This window comes from Ictidomys tridecemlineatus, unplaced genomic scaffold (assembly GCF_052094955.1).
Source record: "Ictidomys tridecemlineatus isolate mIctTri1 unplaced genomic scaffold, mIctTri1.hap1 Scaffold_3690, whole genome shotgun sequence".
Classification (NCBI taxonomy): Eukaryota; Metazoa; Chordata; class Mammalia; order Rodentia; family Sciuridae; genus Ictidomys; species Ictidomys tridecemlineatus.
The window spans coordinates 48,446-71,945 of NW_027522470.1; the positions used below are offsets into that span (position 1 = coordinate 48,446).

A 23,500-nucleotide genomic window follows, 5' to 3' on the forward strand; every position below is an offset into this window, starting at 1 on the left:
CCTCATCTGCCAGAGGACTTTCCTCCTTTCCCATTTCCATATCACCTCGTTCCTTGTCCATCATGTCTACCCTTTTGGCTGTGGTTTCAGTTTTCTTTAAAATCTTCCAAATTATACTCATTTCTTGTTTGTTTTCTTTGGTTTCTAGATAAGGATTGATTTCTTTTTTCAAAAGTTTATAAGCATCAGTCTTCTCCTGTTCGTTTGAGACCTGAGAAATGTCTACCCTTTTGGCTGTGGTTTCAGTTTTCTTTAAAATCTTCCAAATTATATTCATTTCTTGTTTGTTTTCTTTGGTTTCTAGATAAGGATTGATTTCTTTTTTCAAAAGTTTATAAGCATCAGTCTTCTCCTGTTCGTTTGAGACCTGAGAAATGTTGCTGGTTTTGTTTTTTTCACTTTCTGGCACTTTCAATTTATCTGGTAGTATTTCTTCAAAAAGTTCAAGTGAAGTTTGTTCACCCTGAGCATTATCTGTTTGACTATCTGCATGAGGATGGTTCTTCTGAGCCAAAAATTGTTCCTCAAGATCCACAGTGTTTTCTGAGAATGCACTTTCAATTTGTTGTGAGTTTGCTACTACTGGTTTAGGTTCAGGTTCAACATCCTGGGAGACTTCAGGAAATTGTCCCACTTTTTCTATAGGTTTCTCAGAATCTTCATTTGCAGAATCATACAATTCCCAAAATCCTAGAAGTTCTTCTACGTTATAATTATCAAAATCATCTCCTCCAACATCAAAACAAACAAAATCTGTCTCCTGTAAGGAAAAGAAAACCATTAATGTGTCAATAACAAAGTATCACAAAAGCAAACTCATCCACGCTCCCAAATTCAGGATTGGTTCTAAAGAATCTTTGAGGTCAACCAGATTACCCTCCTCCAACCCCCACTGCCTAACTCCATCTATGGCTGAGTAAATCTGTCTTTTTCTAGTCTACGGTGTTAGAAAGTCTATTCTTTCTTTCTTTTTTTAACATGGGTCATATTCTTTAAAAAGCATAATGAGTAAAAATGGTGACAATTTGGTCTCCAACTGCCTGACTCTTGGGTCTCTCTCAATTTGCTCTGAACATAAGTAGGGAAAGGCAAGGTATCACTTATAGGATCCTCCAGCTCTTAATATCTACACCTATGTTTCAGAAATTTAACTCTTAATCATTTACTCAGGAGAAGCTGGAAGATCCTGCAGCATTGAGAAAAATGAATCAGTTTTAAAGTATCTTACTGAGATACAAGTACATTGAATGGAATAAAGAATGATATTAAGGAGGCTCCTCACATTATTATTACCACAAGAACAAACTGAAAACAAAATTCAACAAGGTATACACCTTTCTCTTCATCAGGGTTTCACAGTCACTAAGATCTCTCTCAGGATTATGTGTATATTATCTAGTCTTCCTTCTTGCTACTAGTAAGCAAATTGATATAAAAGGAGCCATAGTATGAATGGACATGTTTTTAAAAAATTTCCATTCCTAATTAAATCTTCATAATATTCTGCGGGGGTTCCGGGGGTGGGGGAGGCAGTTCAATGTAGTAGGGATGAGTGATTTCCTCTCCTCATCACATGCATTTCTAAGCCATGAGGGATGCATGTAATGGGAAATACAATGAGAAGGCAGAGTTCAAAACAAATAGTTCTCTGTAATCAGTGAACTGCTGTCACAGCTTAAATCCCAAGAACTCTCTTTACCAACAATGAAGTCCAACAAGCAACAGAAGTGATTTTATGGCCCCTGAGATTATAAAGAAATTTTAGGAACAGCAACAACAAACAGGATGACTTTATCCATTCAGTCCATCTAATCTAAGAACTGTCCTAGCCTAGCAGTTTGCATATTCTACAGCCACTACAAAGAGCTGCCCAAAGATGTTTCAGTGTTGGTGGGCATCAATTACTATACAATTTAAAACTCTAGAAAATAATCAGCTGAAGTGAGAATTCTAGAACACGAAATCCTTTCAGTCACAAAATCAATTTAAGTCAGAGCACCATACAGGAATGTTGTATAAAGGAAGCAGTTGGGGCCTTAAAAGATCTGAGACTGAACATCACCTGAAACGCTCAGGTCCCCTTTTCCAAATCTATAACATGACTATGATCCCGTATATGACTAAGAATAAGAAAACCTTTGTAAGTACATATTTCTAGCCTAGTATAAAAGTTAGAGTTTATTAATTTAACCTAAATATACTTAAAATGTCTAATAACTATCCAATGAGTTTTGCCTGTAAAATGAAATTATTTGCCTCTTAGAATATCTGTTTCAATATATTAGACAACTCTCAGATTATAATATAATCACCCTAGAATGCCTTTCAAACTTTTTTTTTACAGGTAGTCTGATTTCAAATGAAAATCTGACACACAAATGTTAGATTGCCCCCCAAACACATTATAAAACATTCAGAAGCAGTTATCTGAATATAACTGATGGATTTATAAGCCAGTTTACAATTGAGAACAAAAAAGAAATCCATAACTTACATCTGTTGGAATTTGTAGCTCTTCTTTAGTATGTTCACGAACTACCTTGATGAAATCTTTTGGAAAGTATCCAAACATATGGCCAACCTATAGTGCAAAAGAGACAAATATCAGATACATTCTGTACAAGGAATACAGAAGTGGCAGGAAATATACACATAATAGATAGATATAAGGTATAACCAAGAAAGAAAGTTGCTATAACAATTACACTGAGATTATTATTTCAAATAAAAATTAAGTACAGAACTATTAAAGCAACATTTCCAACCACTGAAGTTTTCTTTTTTACATTTAGCTTAATTCTCAACACAGAGCATATAAAGTTAAGACTTCTGAAGTAAATAAAAGATCTGCATAGAAGATTATTGGATACTATATGGTTAAAACTATGTAAATCAAAGTTGGTTATAAATGCAATTCCAAATAACCTCTAGCAAGAATTTACCTGTACATTTTGTAGCATTGCTCATAAACCAATATTTATGTCTTTCTTAACCAATACACAACAGTCATAAAAATTAATAAGTAAAAACAATACAAAAATCTCTAAAATGTATTACCACTATAGCAGATGTATTGATAGTATATGCTTTCCTAGCTTTGTCCAAATCTACTTTTATACGCACTTGGGGAGTGCTGAGGGCCATTGTCAAGTAGGAATGAAGCTTCAAAATTTCCTTGCCAGCGTACCCCATGTTAAATGGATTTATCTGTTGACATTGCATGTAAGGTGACTTTGCTCAAGGACCAAGGCAGATCCGGGTTTAGAGCTGATCAGGTTTGAGGAAGTATCCCACTCCTTAGGGTGTTCCTGGTTTAAGACAAAAGGAGTTTTAGGGAAGTTGGAGGTTGAAGATTATTGCTGCTGGGAGTAGGGCGTGCCTGCAGCCTGAGTTCCCGCTGAGTTCTCCTGGAGAAAAAGTTTTTAGGAGGTGAATTGTTTGGGAGATTGGATTGCCCCTGAACCTGTGTGGAGGTGGTGTGAGTCGGGAATAAAGAATTGCTGTTTCAATCTACAAGGCTGTGAGTGCCTCCTGATTCTGTGCCCAGCCAAGACTGCGGCATTATGGTGGCCCGTACGTGGGATGTCTGAAGCTTGGGGGTAAGTGAATTTGCTTGCTCCTGAAGGAGAGCAAAAAAATGGGTGACCATTTCAAAAAACAATGTGTTCTTGTTTTGATTTATTTTTTTTTTCATTTCAAGTGGCCTGTTCCTAGAACTTTCTCAGGCAAACTAAGGAAAATGGTTGACTCAAGGTTTGAAGTTGTTCGCCTCCGAGGAAGAAAAATTGTTAGAGGAAGGAGGTACCCCAGTAAGACCAAGAAAAACTATGGCATATGTTGATACAATACAAAAATGTAGCCCATGGCTTTATAAAGATGAGTTATTAAGTGTATCAATGGGACCATTATGGTATCCTGTAGAAGGATTTTTCTTCAACAAGTAAGAGATGGCTAGTTCTGTTCACTATACTTGTCTTGGTTTTTACAGACAGCTAATTCATTTACAAAGCTAAAATGTTAAACTATCAACCACTAAATATGAAATCAAGTACTCTTTACTTATTAAGTTCCATAAGGTAATATATTTAAACATTATGTGTGTTTTCATAAATTGGCAAATGGAAAAATGTTTAATATTGCTTTGGTCTGTGTCTTTGCTGAAACAAGGTTACTAAGTGTTAAGATTCTATCATGTGTAATTTATATACAGAGAGTATAAGAAGTTTCAGCTGGGTTTCAATTACAGTATAACAGTACCTTAAAAAACATGAAAGTATTTCATCTTATTAAAGTGGAGTAATTTTATAAGGGTTGTTTTAGAATGTGAATTTATAAAAAGGGTTAATGGTTAAAAAAGAGATATAAAAAGATTCAAGATGTGGAAATATATTTTAATATAAAAGGTTAAAGGAAAAAGAAATGTTTCTAGTTGAGATAATCTCTGTGTGGTAAAGTGAAAAGTTGTAAAATGCCATTTAAAAAGATTTTGAGGAAACTAGATTTAATTTAAAAGCTTGAGAAAGGTAGAAAGAAAAAAAGGTATTTGTACATGGCAGATTGAGACAAAGCTTCCTAATGGAGTAAAAAAGAGCCTTTGGTTAAAGGGCAGCCATGTAAACTAATATTAAGCGATTTAAACAAAATCTAAGCCTCATTTAAAAGAGTGAAGCTGTAGGTGGTGAAAAAGTACATTTAAAAGTACAGTATAGATGATAAATGAAATGCTTTAAAAGGTTAAATTGAAGGTTGTTGAGATACCTTCATGGCGAGAAAAAAGATTGCTTTACTCATCAAACTATTAAAATGTACTTATTAAACTAAAAAGAGGGAGATGAGATAATCTTTGTTTGGTAAAGTAAAAAGTTGTAAAATGTCTAAGTACATTGCAAAAAGCTTTAAAAGGTTAAATTGAAGGTGGTTAAGATGCCTTCATGATGGAGTAAAAAAAAAATATAACCCATGAAAATGGGAAGATAATAAGATAAAAGATTAGATAAAGAAGATTAAAAATTTGAAGTGGAAAACTTCAAAAACAGAAGTACAAAAAGGTAAAAAAAAAAGAGAGAAGATGTAGAAAGATAAAGATATAGGAAGATAAAAAGATGTAGAAAGACAAGAATTTTATACCCACAAAATAGGAAACGAAAGAAAACTAGGAGAGAAGAAAGCAACTAAGGGTAAATATAAAAACCTTAGAAGAAAACTAGAAGATAGAAATAAGATAGAAAATAGTTAAAAATGTCAAGTAAAGGTATTTCAGATAGAAAATACAAAGGGCTAAGACAACTATGGTTTCAAACCACATCTAAAAATTAAAAGGTCTAAAGTAATTCTAAAAACTAAGGCAAAATGCTTTTGAAAGACTTAAATTTAAAAGGATCTTAAAGGGGTATATATCCCCCAAAGATAAACTTAAAATAACCCTTTTTTTACTCTAAACTTTTTAAATTTGGATTCATCAGGACTTAATGCTGCGGAAAGACATATGTATCCAAAAAATGTACATAAGCCTAAGGTACTTTGGAAAGATATTCTAACAGGACATTGGAAAGCTCCTGATCCAGTGTTTTTCTGGAGTCGGGGTTCTGTTTTTGTGTTTCCACAGGGAGAACAGCAGCCGATTTAGATTCCAGAGACACTAACTAAAACAATTTCTACAGACCAAAAAGAAGATAATTTGACTCAAAACCATAACAGCTGATATCCAGAGCTCCAGCTTGGCTATTCTTACATCTGCGACAGTGATTAACCACGGTGCCTTTTTTCAATATCTATTTTATTATTGCATTTTTCCCACATCATAAAGTTCTATTTTATTTTTTGAGCTCATACAAACCTAGGTTAATGTTTTTCTGATCAGCTTTGTTTTTTGACTGTGTTTTTTGACTGTGGAGTTTCTAAACATTGCAATGGAGATTTTACCTAGGTAAAGCTACAAGGCTGTTATTATTGTCTTACGTGTTGTATGTTATGAGTGCACTGTTTTGTGTTGCATGTCAGTATGTGTGTATGTCCATATTTTTATATGAGGAGCGCTCATGAAAAAATGGATCCGAATTTTCTTTTTTTTTTATTCACGTGATTTAAGTGGTTTAATCTAAATTAGGTAAACAGCTGTTAATGATTGTTTTCAAAGGTGGTTAACAGATCTGTTTGCTTACTATTGTTTTTAAAGGTGATTAACAGATCTGTTTGTTTACTTTCACTTTTCCTTTTCATTATATTTAATAATTCTGTTCAGGATAATGTCTCTTTAACATCATTGCCAGAATTCCCATCTCCATCCCAGTGCCAGTGAAGACTAAGAAAACCAAACTACAGCTATCACAGTAAACTGTATAAACTGATGCATCAATGAATATAACTCAACAAGTAATGCTCAATCAAGGACTTGATTTACTTTGGGAGGAAATGAACATATTGATAGACTCCTCCGATTTGAACTGCTTGCAGAACTTGCTTGGACTATATATGAGTTGCATGCATTGTGAACTATCGTCTGGTGCAGCGAATTGTGGTACTGCTGGCATATCCTTGCTGATGGTGTCACTAGTGATGCAATTTCCTTGCCAGCGCACCCCATGTTAATTGTGGTAATGCTGGCATCTTTGCTGATGGTGTCACCAGTGACACAATTTTTCCAAAGGAGCCGTCAATTGGCTTGGTGTCGTGGCATTTCTGTATCCTCCTCCCTTCTACTAGTGATGGTCTAAAATTTGGGGGCCAACAGAGGTGAGGCAAGAACCTCACCCCCCCACTGGCACCAAGGTTAAATTTGGGGGCCAACAGATGTGAGGCAAGAACCTCACCCACCCACACTGGTTCTTAGGCCTATCCACAGCATGGCTGAATGCTGGACCGGTAGTCAGTGACGGGTTGATCTGGTTGCAGTGGATTCAACCCAAGACAGGAAACTGACGTCTAAAGGTCAGTTCTCCCATGACGGGTAAGAACCATATGTTGAATTGGACAACCTACCAGGCACGGTCCTGTAGCCACATTGCTTGTTGTTTAATTAATCAGAAGGGGGGAGATAATTAATGCTGCAGTCTTGGCTGGGCACAGAATCAGGAGGCACTCACAGCCTTGTAGATTCAAACAGAAATTCTTTATTCCCGACTCACACCGCCTCCACACATGTTCGGGGGCAATCCAATCTCCCGAACAATTCACCTCCTAAAAACTTTTTCTCCAGGAGAACTCAGCGGGAACTCAGGCTGCAGGCACGCCCTACTCCCAGCAGCAATAATCTTCAACCTCCAACTTCCCTAAAACTCCTTTTGTCTTAAACCGGGAACACCCTAAGGAGTGGGATACTTCTTCAAACCTGATCAGCTCTAAACCCGGATCCGCCTTGGTCCTTGAGCAAGGTCACCTTACATGCAATGTCAACAGTGAAATCCATTTAACATGGGGTACGCTAGCAAAGAAATTTTGAAGCTTCATTCCTAATGGCCCTCAGCAGGGGAGAAAATTACAATATAATGCATATGAAACCACATATCAAACTTCAGTTTCACCCAAAATAAATCCTCTGCAGAAAAGAACCCCATTTATTTTCAGCACCAACAGTTAAAATATATGAAGTTACATAAAGTGTACAAAAGGTATATAAAGTTCCCCTTGAGAAAGACACTCCTATTACTAACTACTGACTAAAAGGAACAGAAGATTCTTGCCAATAATTAAAGGAAACTGATAGGCAAATCAAATGCACAAAAAAGAAAATTAAAAAGGCATCTTATCACTACCTCTAAAATATCCCCATTCATGAATGTTCTTGTTATATCTAGAAACCATCTGAGAGCCAGTATTAGTGGTAGAATACTGCCATGAAGATTAGATAAGACGGAGCAATTAAAAGTTTCATCACTGCAGATAAAGTCTGAGACTCTAGAAAACCAACAACAGTGCAGAATGAAAACTGAAAACTCAAAAGGAGAATCATTTTGAAAACTAAAGAGTTTTTAATTTCTTAAGTATAACACTTATGACATGAGAGGCGAGTCTGAGGGGAAATACACTTTTCCCTTCTGATGAAAATTCTATTAAGGTTAAATTTGGAAAAGGGAAAGAAACCAGAGATGTATGGAGAAAGGGAACACATTTATCTCTTCTTAATCTGTGTCAAATGAGACCATAGATTATATAAAGCTCCATAATTACACACTGGGTGGTATCCCATTTCTTGTGATATGAAAAAAATGATGCAGAATCATGGAGGCTCATGACTGGAAATAATTTTTATATCTAATTTTGCTTCCATACATCATCCCTGCTAAGGTGCTGTTGATTTGATTTGTGGGTGGGGAGCCAAGAACTGCCACAAGAGAACAAATTCTGCATAAGCTACTATCAGAACAAATGTACTTAAGTGCCACTGCCCTGAAAGGAAATATTCAAAAGGAAGATGGATTAGACAGGGGTCCTTTCCTAACTGAGTTTTTCATTTTATAGGGAGCTAAGATGAAACACAACCTAACTGAAGGCAAAGAGGACAAATGAATGCCAGAGGAGCAATGCAAACAAGGTGCCACCCAAACACTCATCAGTCGGCAAAGATCCTTTCTGGTCAGGTGCTGAAAGCAGGGCTCCTCAGGAAGACAGGATGAGTGCTGCCACCCAGAATGGCAAGAGTCCTAGGGATGAACAGAGTTAACAGGCTAGAATGTGAGAGGAGAAAATGCAAATCAAGCCCATTTATCCAAAAGCTCAAAGAAGGAAAGAAAGACGACTACTACATGAAAAATGCCACTTAGGTACATGGAAAAACAGTTCCAAGTTTAAAGGTTACCAATCCTATTTGGTATACTTGAAAGAAACAATAGATGGTTCTTTATATGGAGTACTGCAACTGGGACTCTGTCTAAATATAAAGTTTGTACCTAGAGGCACCATGTTTCAAGATCATTCCCTAAGAGTCAGAAATGGCAACAAAATGAAACTAGTTTTCCATAGGGATTACTCTTATTTTCTGTCTCATTTTCTGCTGTGTGGTGTTTTATTTAGGGTGAGAACTTTCAAGGATGCAACCCGGAATGTCTCTAAACTGGAACATTCCTACAGTCATCAAAGACCCTTGCTACTATTTTACGTAAACAATCCACATATCACATTTTTTTTAAATGAAAAGGACAATACTCATAAGCCACTAGGAGGACACTCCTAGTGAATCTCCCCATTTAAAATATCAAAGCATGATATAAACAATGTCATGTCTTTCATCAGAAGATCCATACAACTGGCTGGAAGTAGAAGCCCTGGGGGAACCTTCAGGCATAGAATATAGGAAAAGCAGGAAATGGATGACCCAGAAATTGCAAAAAAGAAAAAAAGGGGGGAAAAAAAGCACACAATGGACATAATATTCTGCTTTTTTAGAGTAAAAACAGCACAATTGATTAGGTAAAATACACAAAAAATCAACTTTAAATATGCATGCCTGAGTTACTATCTCAGACTTAATTTACAGGATTAACTCTAATGTCCATGAATCCTTCCCTTTTGAAACAGCAAAGCTAAGAATTGTCATGTTTTCACCATGACGACCTTTATGATGTGTAGAGCCTTCTGGAACTTGATGTGAGGGGTAGCAACCACAACCAGTTCAGTTCTGTTTCAGAAAGTCTCCTGACTTTCTATGCTGTGCCAGGCCTTAGGTGTGTTAGGAGCACAGGGCCTGGCAAAGAGGTCAGGTTAACTCTACAAAGACCCCAAGAAATCAGTCATTTAAATCTACACTGCTACCCATCAAAATTAAGAATATAACACCTGTCAAACTTTTACTTACACTTCCGGCCCAAAGTTCTGGTGATACCTCTGCAAGTTTATAGTAGACAAATACAGGGTCACCTTTTTTAAAATTTACAAAACGACAATCTGGTCCTGTGAAATCTTCAACAGCTTCACCTCGATACATTAACACTGTATATAAACATTGAAAAAAGAAAAAAACAAACATTAGGATTTGATTTTTCACAGTCCATATTGACTCATCAGGAAATATGAATCCCACTATGAACAAAAATCAAGTTTTTCCAGTACTCTCTGGAATCACTTTTAATTCACCTGCTCAAAGTATCTAAAATCCTTAGAGATTTTATTGCTATAAAATACAATATTCCCTGCAATTAGACGAGGGAAAAGGAAGCTTCTCTATTTTTCTCTGTGCTGAGAAATAAAAAGCAAAGTGGCTACCACCAACCATAGCTGGTTTCAGTGAAACTCTTGGTTCTTGCAGGCCTCCTCAAATTTTTTCTGTTTCATAATCATAGAAAGCTTCATTTTGCAAATATGTAAATCCAAGTGTAGACATGGACAGGCTTAAGTATGGCTTCATGCAGAGGTAATAGGGAAGAGGTTAGAATATCCAGGAACCCCCAAGGGGTTAATTAACTTGAACTAACTGCTAAAAGACATTACCTTTAAGTGGCTGCAAGTACTATCATGCAGCCGTAAACACTGTCAATTTCATTTGCAGCAGAGTTGCTGTCTCTGGGTTCAGGATCTGGGTAAATAACCAGGAAATATATTTTCTCTGAGCAAATATTGTTGACTATATCCAACATTAAGATTGTTTCAAAACATCCTCATTCGTATTTTTTTAATAAACAAAACCAAAAGTGGGTATCCTATCTGACAAGGAACAAGTTTAACCACGAGAAAAGGTCAGGCAATACCTTCATGCTTAAAATGCAGGACTAGGATCACAATTGATCTAGAAACTGGTAGAAGCAACATTTTTCTTTTGGTTGACCAAATAGACAGTTTCTGATTTAAGATGAAATGGACAATAGATGTATGTAAAAAGCACAAAGAAATGGAAATAACACTTTTTCTAAAAGCCAATTAGCAGTAAAATACACGAGAATGTTTGTTTTATAAAAATATATGTCTGAGGAACAAACACAGATTTGGAGAGGGTAACTTGTTTTTTTGAAGCTAAAATAGGACTATTTTCAGAACTGTCAGCATCCTAATTCATATGTAATTAAGAGGCCAAGTTGAAGGTGAGAGACACTTTAAGGTGGGGAATTCTCATCACAAGTGGAAATGGCAATGTTTCTCTTGTTCCCCCTTAGGTCATAGAGGATTTATAAATCAGTAATATATTAGGTGACAACATAATGCATACTATGGAGCACCTATTTAGTTCTTTTTTTTTTTTTTGGAGCACTTATTTGGAAGGCACACAAGGACACCTTACATACACACCTCACTACTTCCTACAACGCAACACAGACCCACCTGTTGTTTTTGGTCACATCTGTTTGGACACAGGCCATTTCTCAAGTTATGTTACCCCACTGAACCTAACCAATACCATGTCTTAGTACTGACGAAGCATCAGTGATGAGATTGTCCAGGTATCCCACGTAGGATAGCACTCAATAGCAAAGAATAGCAAAAATGAAAGAAAATATCATGGCAGCTGCTTTGCTTCTCTGAGTGTTTATTTATTCCAGCCTTAGGGTTACCTCTAGGAACTTCTTAACATATATTGGAGACATCTTTTTTCTTTATTGGAGTGGAACAAACAATTCAAATTACAAAATTTGGTTTTGGTAACACCAATTTAGACATAAAGAGCTCAATGGTAAACTTCTTGGCCTTTTTAGCATGAATATTTTAAAATATGTACTGCTTACAATTTATGGACAACACGGTCATCAAGTTGCAAGGTTACTAGAAACCAAGCGGGAGTCCATAAGAAGTATTCTGGGCCAGTAAATATATAGAGGAAAGAGGTTCCAACAATACTAGTGACTGAGTCTAAAACTGAATTGGCTTATAAAAATCTTGGAGTATTTTTTATTGTTATTGCAACAAACCTCTTCATCTGAATCTGAATGGCTACATCCTCCCCACTGCCCACCTCCAATCCAGGAATTCTGTCCGCTTCCTGCGCACAGAAGAGGCTGCAGTTCCCAGGTGGCTGGTGCAGATCCTTGGCCTCTTTCAAAAGCAAAAGATTATTGGCCCACCTGCTACCCTACCTCAAATATGAAGGGAGGCTTCTATGCACAGAAATGACAGGATTGAAGCAGAGTCGGGGCCGAGACCTCGGAACACATTGCGTGCCTGGACTCGGTGCTCTTCCCAAGCCTAAACTCTAGTCCCTGTTAAAAGGCAAAACCAGGCCAATCCCCAGTGCAGCAAAAGGACAAAGGGGCCAGTGAGCCTTTCCCAAGGAGCCCCACCATCAACCTGCGGCAGGAATTAGGGCCACCGAGCCCTGGAGAGCATCTGCCCTGATACTGCACCGGCCCAGGTCCCTGTAGAGGGGGCAGAAAAGCGCTCTGCTACAGCGTGGGCACAACCCCATCACCCACTGAGATCCTAGGCGAATCCTGGAAGGGAATAAACTGAGAGCTGTCCCTGGGGAATAGTGTTTCCCAACCCCCGCCTCAGTCAGTAGAGAAAAATAAAACGCTGGCAACAAGTGGGAGTCGAAGCCCCCCACAACCCGAGCGGGCTGGCTGGGGCGCCAGCAGAGCCAGAGGGGACACACGCAGAGTCCCGAGGCTCTGTCACTCCTGCTCCCCACCCGTCATCCTGCGACCCTCCTCACCCAGCCCTCGGGGCTGGGGACCGGGAGATCGGAGCCCCATGCAGCCCCAAAGAGCCACAGTGGAGACCCTGAGCTGCCCACCCGCCTGCGCACTCACTGCTGCATTTGTCGTCTGCACAGAGTTTGTGTTTCGACCAGCGCTGGCCAGTGTTCGGGTCCGGTTGGCCCGGCACTCGCCAGTTCGGCCGCAGCAGGAACAGCCAGAAGAGCACCATGAACAGCCAGAAGACCAGCACCTGCGCCACAGCCATGTTGTGGTCACCTGGGTGAGCCGGTGAAGTAGGCTGCGGCGGGCGTCTGTGGGCGCGTAGGAGGTGGGGCTCAGGGGGCGTGTGGGTAGCCAAGCGCAGAGGGGTGGCGCCAGGGAAGGCTTACGCCTTTCCCGGGTGACACTTCAGCAGGGATATCTGGGGGTCAGTCCACAGACTCTACTGGAGAACACACGGAGCTGGAGCTCCGTCCTTCTCTAGTCCAGACCTTCTCCTCAACTGAAGACCTTCTCCTCTAGTCGCTGCCTTGGCAACTAGGACTCTCCTTCTCGTCCAATCACCTGCCTTTGCTTCTGTGCCCTCACAAGCGACCCTCCACATGATTCTAGTAGTCACCCACCCATCCCCCCCCCCCCCCCGCCAACTGGTCCTTTCTGGCTTTCCTCAACGTCTCATTTCTGGTTCATCCTGAACTAGCCCACTCCACCATCACTCCCATCCCCCATTCCTGGTCTGGTACCTCCTTTTCTGAACTACCAAATCCCACCCCTGACTTGTCACAGCTAGTCTATGGTTCCAGGCTCCCTCCCCTTCAAACTCCTAGAGGTTCCTTGAAGCCCCACCCCAAGATCCCTCTGATTAGGAAAGGGGAAGGTGAATGGAACTGTGAGTGAGGGTGTAAACTGGAGACAGTGGCCTGCTTTTTTTTAAGGCGGGGACAGGTGGGGGCAGAGAGATGGACATTAGTCTTCAGGCTAAGATCTTGAGATTCTTATCTTTATCCGTAAGGGAAGAAATTATTTAATTCAAAAGCATATTTTTAACTCTCATTTTGTGCTACCATTCATGCCAGACGCTGGACAAAGCCCTAGCATGGTGTGGGAGTGAATGAAAATCAAAAGACAAGATATCTGGTCCTGGTCCAAAAAAGTCCACAACTTAGTGGGAACCAACTGACAAAACCGATTGTCAGAGAAGAAAGCTAGTAGCTAACATTTCTTGAATGCTTTCTTTATGTCCAGTTGTTATTCTGAAGGTTTTATACATATCAATTCATTTAATCTTCATAACAATAGTACCTTACAGTAGTAGTAGGTCCTATTCCAATCCTTATTTTAGAGTAAATTGAGGCAGTCACACATCCAGTGAGTAATGGAGCTAAGTATCAAGCCCAAGGAGTAGACTCCTTTTCATCACAACCTATCAACTAACAAGCAATTGTACTTTCTGAGAAGAGGAGCAAAATCTGATTTAAACCATAATATAGCTGAATTACTGATATGTACAGTTAAGGGGGGAAAGGCACAAGCTAGCCAGCCCAAGGAAGAGTGTCTGCAATGCTCCCATCCTGGGTGGAGCCATTCTCGTTTGTCTGTGACCAAGGGCTTGTTACTATAGTCTCTGCTAAGGTTATTCATCAACCTCCAACAATGAACCCATCAGTTGTTTCTCCAAATTAACTGAATCTTTAAAACTTAGAGAAAAGAATGTAGTCCACCATGTTCACAATGTTAAATAAAGAAAACGATGGGAAAAAAAGGTGTGCACAAACATTTGTCTACAGGGGCCATGAGAGGTCCCCGTTGGTCCAGTGTACTTCTGCGCTTTCTGGAGAACCAGTGGATCATACAGAGAAACTGTCTATCTGAGTCATTCTTCATTTCTTTTCTACCATGTATTTATTATGTTATAAAATGTATCTAGTAGGCATCTCTAACAACATGTTGAAAACTGAACTCATTTTTCTCTCAAAATCTGCTTTCAGTCTTCCCTATCTCAGAAATAAGAATGACAATTTAATTCCCATTATCCAGGTGCTCAAAGCCCAAAACTTACAAACCACCTTTGATCTCTTTTCTCTCACATTCCAACTCCAGTCCATTAGACAATATTATGTCTTTATTTTTATAATTTTATTGAGATATAGTTGACCTACAATAAATTGCACATTTAAGGTGTACGATTTGATAAGTTTTGACATGAATATACCCATGAGACTATCACCAAAATCAAAAAAATATTTCATCCTTCTTTGTAATCCCTCCCCTCTCCTTTTCTGGGCTGTCTCCAAACATCTCCTGTCATCATAGATTGTTTTGCATTTTCTAGAATTTGATATAAATTATAAAGCATTTTATTTATTTATTTTTCTGACTTCCTTCTTTCCAAATAAGCATTTGAAACATGCCCAGAATCTGACCACTCCTCTGCATCTGCTAAGCCAATATACAGGCCAAACCCACATCATAAGTCAACTGAATGATTCCCATAGCCTTCTTCTGTCCTTGCTTCTGCCCTCATTTTCCCCAATATCTATTGTCCTGATGGCAACTAGAGTGATATTCTTAAATATAAATTTGATTGTGTCTCTCTGCTCAAAATCTTCCTATAGCTTCCCATTTCCAAATAAAAGGCAATGACTTTAACCAGGCCTGGTCGTACTCATCTGTAATCCCAGCAGCTCAGGAGGCTGTCAGGAGGATCCTGAGTTCAAAGCCAGCCTCAGAAATGTAGTGAGTCCCTAAGAAACTCAGTGAGACCCTATCTCTAAATAAAATATTTTAAAAAGGACTGTGGGTGTTGCTCAGTGTTTAAGTGCCCCTGGGGGTTCAATCTCTGGTATCAGGAAAAAAAAAGAAAAAAAAGCCATGACTTTATTATGGATTGCCCTGCCTTATTATGGACTGTTCTTATTCAATGCGACTCCCCTCATCCTCTTCTCCCCATTTCCTAACATTCTTCTCTTGTCTGTTAGTTCCATTTAAATACACCAATCCCACCCCTGCTTCAGAGCATTTACACTTGCAACTTTGCCTCAACCTTAACTGCCCAAATCATCTAACTAGCTAACTACCCCCTCACTTTATCATGTCTCTGTAACAGTGGCATTTCATGTGATAAAGGCTTTTCCTGGCCATCCTACACAAAATAGAGCCTCTTGCCATGACTATCAAGCCCATTACCCTGCCTTTCTTTCTCTTCAGACTTGCCTTACCACTTTAGACTTCTCTTACCACTTGCCTTACATTTGTTTATCTACTTGACTGCTCTGACCCAACCTCAAACACAATTTCCAACAGGAGCAGGAAATTAGTTGTTTTGTTCACTACTGTTACATCAGTGACTAGGGAAATGCCTAGAATGTATGAGAGAGTTAACAAATGATTTGTTGGATAAACTCATGGTTCCAATAATATTATAAATATACTACACTATTAACCTAAACACATATATTAACTATTAAGCCCCCATATATAAATAGTACTGAGAGGAAATAAGCTATGAGAACAAGGCATTTAAGGTCCACCTCTCAGCAGCATGCATCCTCAACTCCAGGAATGTACCCCTGAATGTGTTTGTTGAATAAAAACATACTTGTGTGGAGAGTAGTTGTTTGGTTACATGATACTGGAATATTTAAGTAGATCTTTTAAAACTAGTTTTAATTTTTTCTTATTTTTCTTATTATAGAATATGGTATGTTTTAGATTTTTTCTTATTGTAGAATAGAAATTAATGATAATTCATTGGTGGAAAAATCAGAAGAGCAAAATGATCTAATTGCATATTACCTTCTTGATATTTACTTTGACTCATAATCAGATATACTTTTATATGCATAGTCAGTGCTTCCAGGTACTGAAGAACTAGCTGCTTAGTTTGTAAAGTTTTCAATATTTTGATTTATCAGTATTATTTTTTAAACTTATTGCCTTAAAGACATATTAACTAGTTTGGTGGATAATGAGAAGAAAATTTCTCAACTGGCCACAATAAGGTAGTGGTAGTTCTTTCTACCAGGATACATACAATTAGTGGATGAATCAGCATTCACTTTTACTCATAGCATTTAAATATGTGGCATTGATGTTTAACATGTTTAATATAAGGTTATATTAAAAACCTTCAGAAAAGGAACAGGATAGAATGTGGTGGTGATTGTTGGCATGGAGATAAATAATCTCAAGTGAATTATTCTTTAATACCTCAAAGGGAATTCTTACGGGGTAAGGGTTGAGTAATTGTTAAAGATAAATGTGACCAGTTTGGGTGGAGGGGACATAAAATTCTAAGATATGAAGGGTTCCTAATGTCAGAGTACAATCTAAATGAGACAAGAAAAACATATCTGAAACAAATAATTGGCAGGATAATAACATATACCATTGGAAATTTGTGAAGGCACTTGCCTAGGAGCATTCAGTAGGCCTACCGCTGCTGTTACCAGGAAGAACCTCATATATTGTAAATGATGTGCCAGAGAATAGTGTTAAACATTTATGGAAGACTAAATCTCTCCAAGAGGGGCAACAGATTTACCCTCGCATATGAAACATTGGAAAAAAAAAGTGGACAAAATACAAACAACAGTTCTCAGATATTAGATAATAAGCAGCATAAGAGTGACCTCTAAGATAAAGTTAGGCATGAGAGATGAGTGCTAGGATTATCCCAATTTACTCCCTGGAAAGAATTTTTCAGGCCACATCCAGAGAAGGGAAACTCAAATAGAAAATCTCCTGAGTTGAAGAGATGGATTTTAAAGTCTGAAAAGACTGATGCAGCTAGAAGTTCCAGAGCAGAATAAAGGAAACAGTAGAGAACTGCACAGGCAGGGAGAGTGTGTACATGCACTAGCTCTCTAGACATCTATGGAGGGTTCTCCTGAAGTCTGCGGCTATGTAACAGTGGGCTCACATGTAAGGCCAGAGAAAGAACCTTCAGAAAGGAACAGAATGGAAGGTGGTGGTGATTGTTGGCATGCAGATCAATTTTTGTAATCACCAGCTAGAATGGAAAATCTATAATAAAAGGGCATCAAGTAACATAGTCAGTAAAAGGGACAAAATAGCCCAAGATTTAAGGTAACTCCTGTCTAGCCGAATCTTAAAAAGATAAAAATGTTTCCAAGATAGTTCAGAAAAAAAGCTGTACACAGCTCAAGAATATTTAAAAGAATACAAAATGTTTCCAAGATAGTTCAGCAAAAAGCTGTACACAGCTCAAGAATATTTAAAAGAATACAAAATATCCAGTACTGAACAAGGTAAATTCACAATGTTTGGAATCCAATAAAAATGTATGAGGCATGCAAAGAGCGAGGAAAATATAACCCATGTTGAAAAGAAAATTAATAAAAATGATCACTAATTACACTGTGATAGAGTTATTATACAAGGACATTAATACAGTTGTATACCATATGTTCAAGATGCTATGGAAAAGCATAAGCATGTAAAGGAGAAAAAGAAGATATAAAAATGTCTGAATTAGATAAAATTAGATAAAATCAGATAAAACAATGGCTAAGGTGAAAATTACACTGAATGAGATTAACAGCAGATTCAACATTGAAGAAGTCAATATCAGCAAACTGAATATGCAGTGATAAAGACTCCAAAATCAAACACGGAGAAAGAGACTGAATTGAACAAAGCATCAGTATGCACAGCTTCAACCAGTCCAATATATATGTTACGGTAGTTCCTAAAAGAGGTGGGAAAAACACATTTGAAGAAATAATAAATAAAAATGTTCTATATCTGATGAACACTCAGATTCAAAAAGCTCAATGAATAAGAAAAATGATAAAGATGACACAAATTTACACTAAATGCTTAAAACCAGTGCTAAGAAAAAAATTGAAAAGCATCTACAGAAAACAGATACCATTATGTACAAAGGAGTGAAACTAAAATGTCAAAATTCATTCAAGAACCATGCAAACCAGAAAACAGTACATCAACATTTTCAAGTTCTGAAAGAAAAAAAACTGATATCCTAGAATTGCATTCCAAATGAAAATATATTTCAAAATGATATAGTCTTTAATGCAAAAGAATTAAGTTAAGCCCTACCCCACATAAAAATTACCTCAAAATGGACCACAGACATAAATGTAAGAATTCAAAATGGACAACATATATATATATGTAAGAACCAAAACTAAATGTAAGAAAGCATAGGTAAGTCTTGGGGTAGACAATGACTTTGTATTTAAAACACCAAAGGCCCAAGCACCAAAAGAAAAAATAATAAAGTAATGAACTTCATCAAATTTAAAACTTTTAAAGGCTACCATCGAAGAAAGTGAAAACACAATCATAGAAGAAAACATTTACAATTCATGTAGTTAGAATATAACTACCTAGAATATACAAGCAATTCTTATTGTTCAATATGAAAAGACAAATGGCAAGAAATTAGAATAGACATTTCTCCAAAGAAAATATTCAAAAGCAAATAAGCAAATGAAAGTATACCCAGCACCATTAGGGAAATGTACAACCTCAGTGAGATACTACTTCACATCTATCAAGATGGTTATAATCAAAAAGATAATAATAAGTTGGCAAGGATGTGGATCAATGGGAGCCCTCACACACTACTGGTAGGAATAGACTACAGACCTAAATGTAGCAGCTAAACCTATACAACTTCTGGAAGAAAATATAAAAAGCTGCTTGGCAGAGGCTTTTAAAACTAACTAGCTCTCTCTGCCTCATGCTCTCTTTTTTCCTCTCTCTCCTCAAAAACTTTGTCTCATGCTGGGCGTGGTGGTGCATATCTGTAATACCAGTGGCTCAAAAGGCTGAGGCAGGGGGATTGCAAGTTCAAAGCCAACCTCAGCAAAAGTGAGGCACTAAGCAACTCAGTGAGACCCTGTCTCTAAATAAAATACTAAATAGGACTGGGGATGTGGCTCAGTGGTGGTATGATCCTGAGTTCAATCCCCAGTACCAAAAACAACAACAACAACAAACTTTGTCTATTGTATATTCATTGTTATGGAAATGGAAAGGTAAGCTGACAGACTAGGAAAAAGTATTGGCAAAACATATCTCTCTCAAGAGAATGATATCTAGGATATACAAATGATTCTTACAACTTATTAATAAGAAAAATCACCCAATTTGAAAAGATGGGCAGAAGACTTTTTTTCTTCACCAAAGTAGACACAAATATGGTGAATGTGCACATGAAAGGATATCCAACATAAGTTGAAATGTAAATCAAAACTGCAATGTTATTACACATACAGTAGGATGGACAAAATTTAAGACTCATCATAACAAATGTTGACAAAGATGAAGACTATGGTATCTCTCTTAGAACTGCAGACTATAACATGTAGTATAAACAATGGCACAAACTGTTAGAAAACTGTTTGGCAGTTGCTTTAAAAATTAAATCACATCTGTCGAGATATTTACTCCAGAGAAATAAAAGCATACATCCACACTGAGACTTGTGCACAACTATTCATGGTGGTTTTATTTGTAATAGTCAAAAAATCCCCAATGTTGGACTGTGGGAACATGTCTGTCTTACATGCCTCAGAACCCTTATACTCATATTAACCATATAGTAGACATTTGATTACTAACTATTACATGAATGTAGAGATTGATTTTTTTACTGTTAATAGAGCTTCTCTTTTATTAAATATAACAGACAAAAGAAAATCACGTATAGCACAATGAATTATCACAAAGTAAACATATCCACTGAACCCTAACCCAGGTCAAGAAATTGGACATCAAATGCACTTTCATGAGCCCTTTCTCATTGCTCCCCTAATTATTCCCTCCGCTCCCCCAGAGTTAGGCACTATTTTAACTTCTAATAACAAGGATTAGTTTTGGCTGTTTTGTTACTTTATACAGTGTAATCATACACATGTGTTCTTTGGTATGTGGCTTTTTTAGCTCCATATGTATTTTTATAAGATTTATCCAAGTTGTTGAATGTGAATGTACTTCTTATTTTCATTGCTTAATAATTTTCCACTGTATAAATATAACCTGGTTTACTTAAAAAAAAAATCCCCAATGTATATCAATAGGAAAATAGATAATAAATTTTGGAAACATACTTAGCAAGAATAAAGAACTATTGATAATAGCAAAAACAGGGAGATTCTGAGTGAAATAAACTAGACAAAAAGTAATATGTATTGAAAATTCTTTTTTTTTGTACTCCCTAGTACAAATATCCAGGGGTGCTCTACTGCTGAGCTACATCCCCAGCCCTTTTTATTTTATTTATTCATTTATTATTAATTTTTTTTTTGCTATCAGAGATGAAACTCTTGGGAACTAAACCACTGAGCCACATCCCCAGCCCTCTTTTGTATTTTATTTAGAGATAGGTCCCAATGAGTTACTCAGGGCTTCATTAAGTTGCTAAGGTTGGCTTTGAAATCCCAATTCTCCTGTTTCACAATTCTGAGCCACTGGGATTACAGATGTGTGCCACCATGCCCAGTTTAGTTTTTATTTTGAAACAGAGTCTGGCTCAGTTCCCCAAGATTACCTCAAACTTGCGATCCTCCAGCCTCAGCCTCCTGAATATCTGGGATTACAGACTCTGCCACCACCTTCCAGCAGATTCAGTTATATTTAAAATTAGAAAGTTATAAACCAGGTGAATCCTAGTAAAGGTCTTAGTAGAAAAATAAAATAATAGCACTATGCTTGGTCACAATATGGTAAGTCAGAAAATGACAAGAAATATCCATTTTCTGTGAGGTTGACCAGAACAGTATCATTTCTCAATGGATTTCAAAGGGTCTCCTTCCTTCTTTCCCCCCCGCCCGCCCACCTTTCTTTCTTTCCTTCCTTCCCGCCCTCCCTTCCTTCCTTCCTGAGTTTTGGCGTGTGTGTGTATGTGTGTGTGTGTGTACATCATCCTCTGTGCCAATGTAAGAGATTTAGGCAATGGATCAACCTTTACACCTGTGCCGAAGGACCCCAATCTTGGATCTATCTCCAAGGGTGGAGGTGACTCTAGATCCTCATTATAATCTCGAGAATGGGAACTCCTAAATTATAAACAGGTCTTTCTTGGTAACATCAGTTTCCTCCTTGGTAAAAGTTAGTGTAGTGGGAGGGTGGCAAGGGCCCTACCCTGCCACAAAATAAATACTAAAATGTATTTTGGTACAAATTGTAAACACTAAAGAGTTAAAAGTAAGGGATGAGTCTTGGGATTTGAGCTAGACCTGGATAAGTACATAGGATTCAGATTCTAAAAAGAGAATAAAAGGCAAGTGAATTAAACAGCATAAAAGACTCAGCAGAAAGAAGTATGTTTAAAGGACAGTAAGGACACCTCATTTTGCTAAGAGGAAAGGATTCTATAAAGGATGACATATTTGTGTGCTTAGGTCAGATTATGAAATTCCTTGAAAATCAAGCATAAGGATTTAGACTTAATAAAAATGGATAAAATATTAGACTTTAAGTAAAGGGATCATATAACTTAAGTGGAATTTAAACAAGTATCTTGTCCTTAAATCCAGGGAAGATGGAGGTTTAGGCTGGGCATGATGAGTAGGGCTGAGGCACAAGCACAATTAGTCCTAAATTGACATTCACTAATTGTATATTAGAGTTTCAAGGAAAACAATGAAGAGTTAGTGACTATCATAATGATTGAGATGTGTTTTGACATCAGTAATTATTATTATTTTTAAGATGGGGGTCTTGCTATTTTGCCTAACCTGATCTCCAACTCCTGGACTCAAGCAATCCTCCTGGCTTGGCCTTCTGAGTAGTTAGGACTACAAGTCACCATACCAGCCCAGTAATTATTGTTTAGTAGATCTCTTTTTGGACACTAAAATCACTACTAATATGATTGTATATGTTTGAAATTGGTTTTATGAGCAACATACAGATTTGATGCAATTCCCATCAAAATACCCACGAATTGGTGTGAATATACTTTGTATACAAAGAGAAATATGAAAAATTGTGCTCTATATATGTAATATAAATTGTAATGCATTCTGTTGTCATATATAAATTTAAAATAATAATAATAATAATAATAAATGTCATTTTTCCAGACCTAGAAAAAACAGTCCTGAAATCCATTTGGAAGAATAAAATATTCAGAATAGCCAAAACAATTCTAATTCAATAAGCAAGCTGGAGGCATCATCACAATACCTGACTTCAAATTATAGTACAAAGCTATTGAAATAACCACTGCATGGCTCTGTCATAAAACCAGATACATAGACCAATGGGAAAGAAGAGAAGACACAGAAAAAGATCCAACATAGTTAACAGTCATCTGATTCTTGACAAAGATGCCAAAAATATATTGGGAGAAAAGACAGGCTTTAAACAAATGGTGCCAGGAAAATTGGTTATCTATATGTAGACAAATAAGACTAGACCCTGTACAAACTTGAAAGAGATCAAAAGCCCAGGAATCAGACCAGAAACTATGCAAATCCTTGGAAGAAAATATAGGTTTGAGACTCCAGCATATAGGTACAGGCAATGACTTTCTTATTAGAACTCCTAAAGCTCAGAAAATAATGACAAAAGTTAATAAACAGAATGGCATCAAATTAAAAAGCTTCTACACAGCAAAGGAAACAATTAGTAACATGAAGAAAGAACCTACGGAATGGGAGAAAATATATTTGCTAACTACTCTTTTTTTTTAAAAAAAGAGAGAGAGACAATTTTTTAATATTTATTTTTTAGTTTTCGGCGGACACAACATCTTTGTTTGTATGTGGTGCTGAGGGTTGAACCTGCACTGCATGCATGCCAGGCGAGCGTGTTACCGCTTGAGCCACATCCCCAGCCCTGCTAACTACTCTTTGACACAGGATTAATATCCAGACTATATAAGAAACTTTAAAAAACTTAATACCAAAACCTCAAATAACCTAGCTTAATTGGGCAAATGAATTAAA

At 37.4% G+C, this 23,500-nt stretch overlaps 1 pseudogene; it reads right to left on the reverse strand.

The window, feature by feature from the left end:
• The window catches only part of LOC144373362 (transport and Golgi organization protein 1 homolog), a 111,091-nt pseudogene that overhangs the window by 37,927 nt on the left and 49,664 nt on the right, over positions 1–23,500 (reverse strand).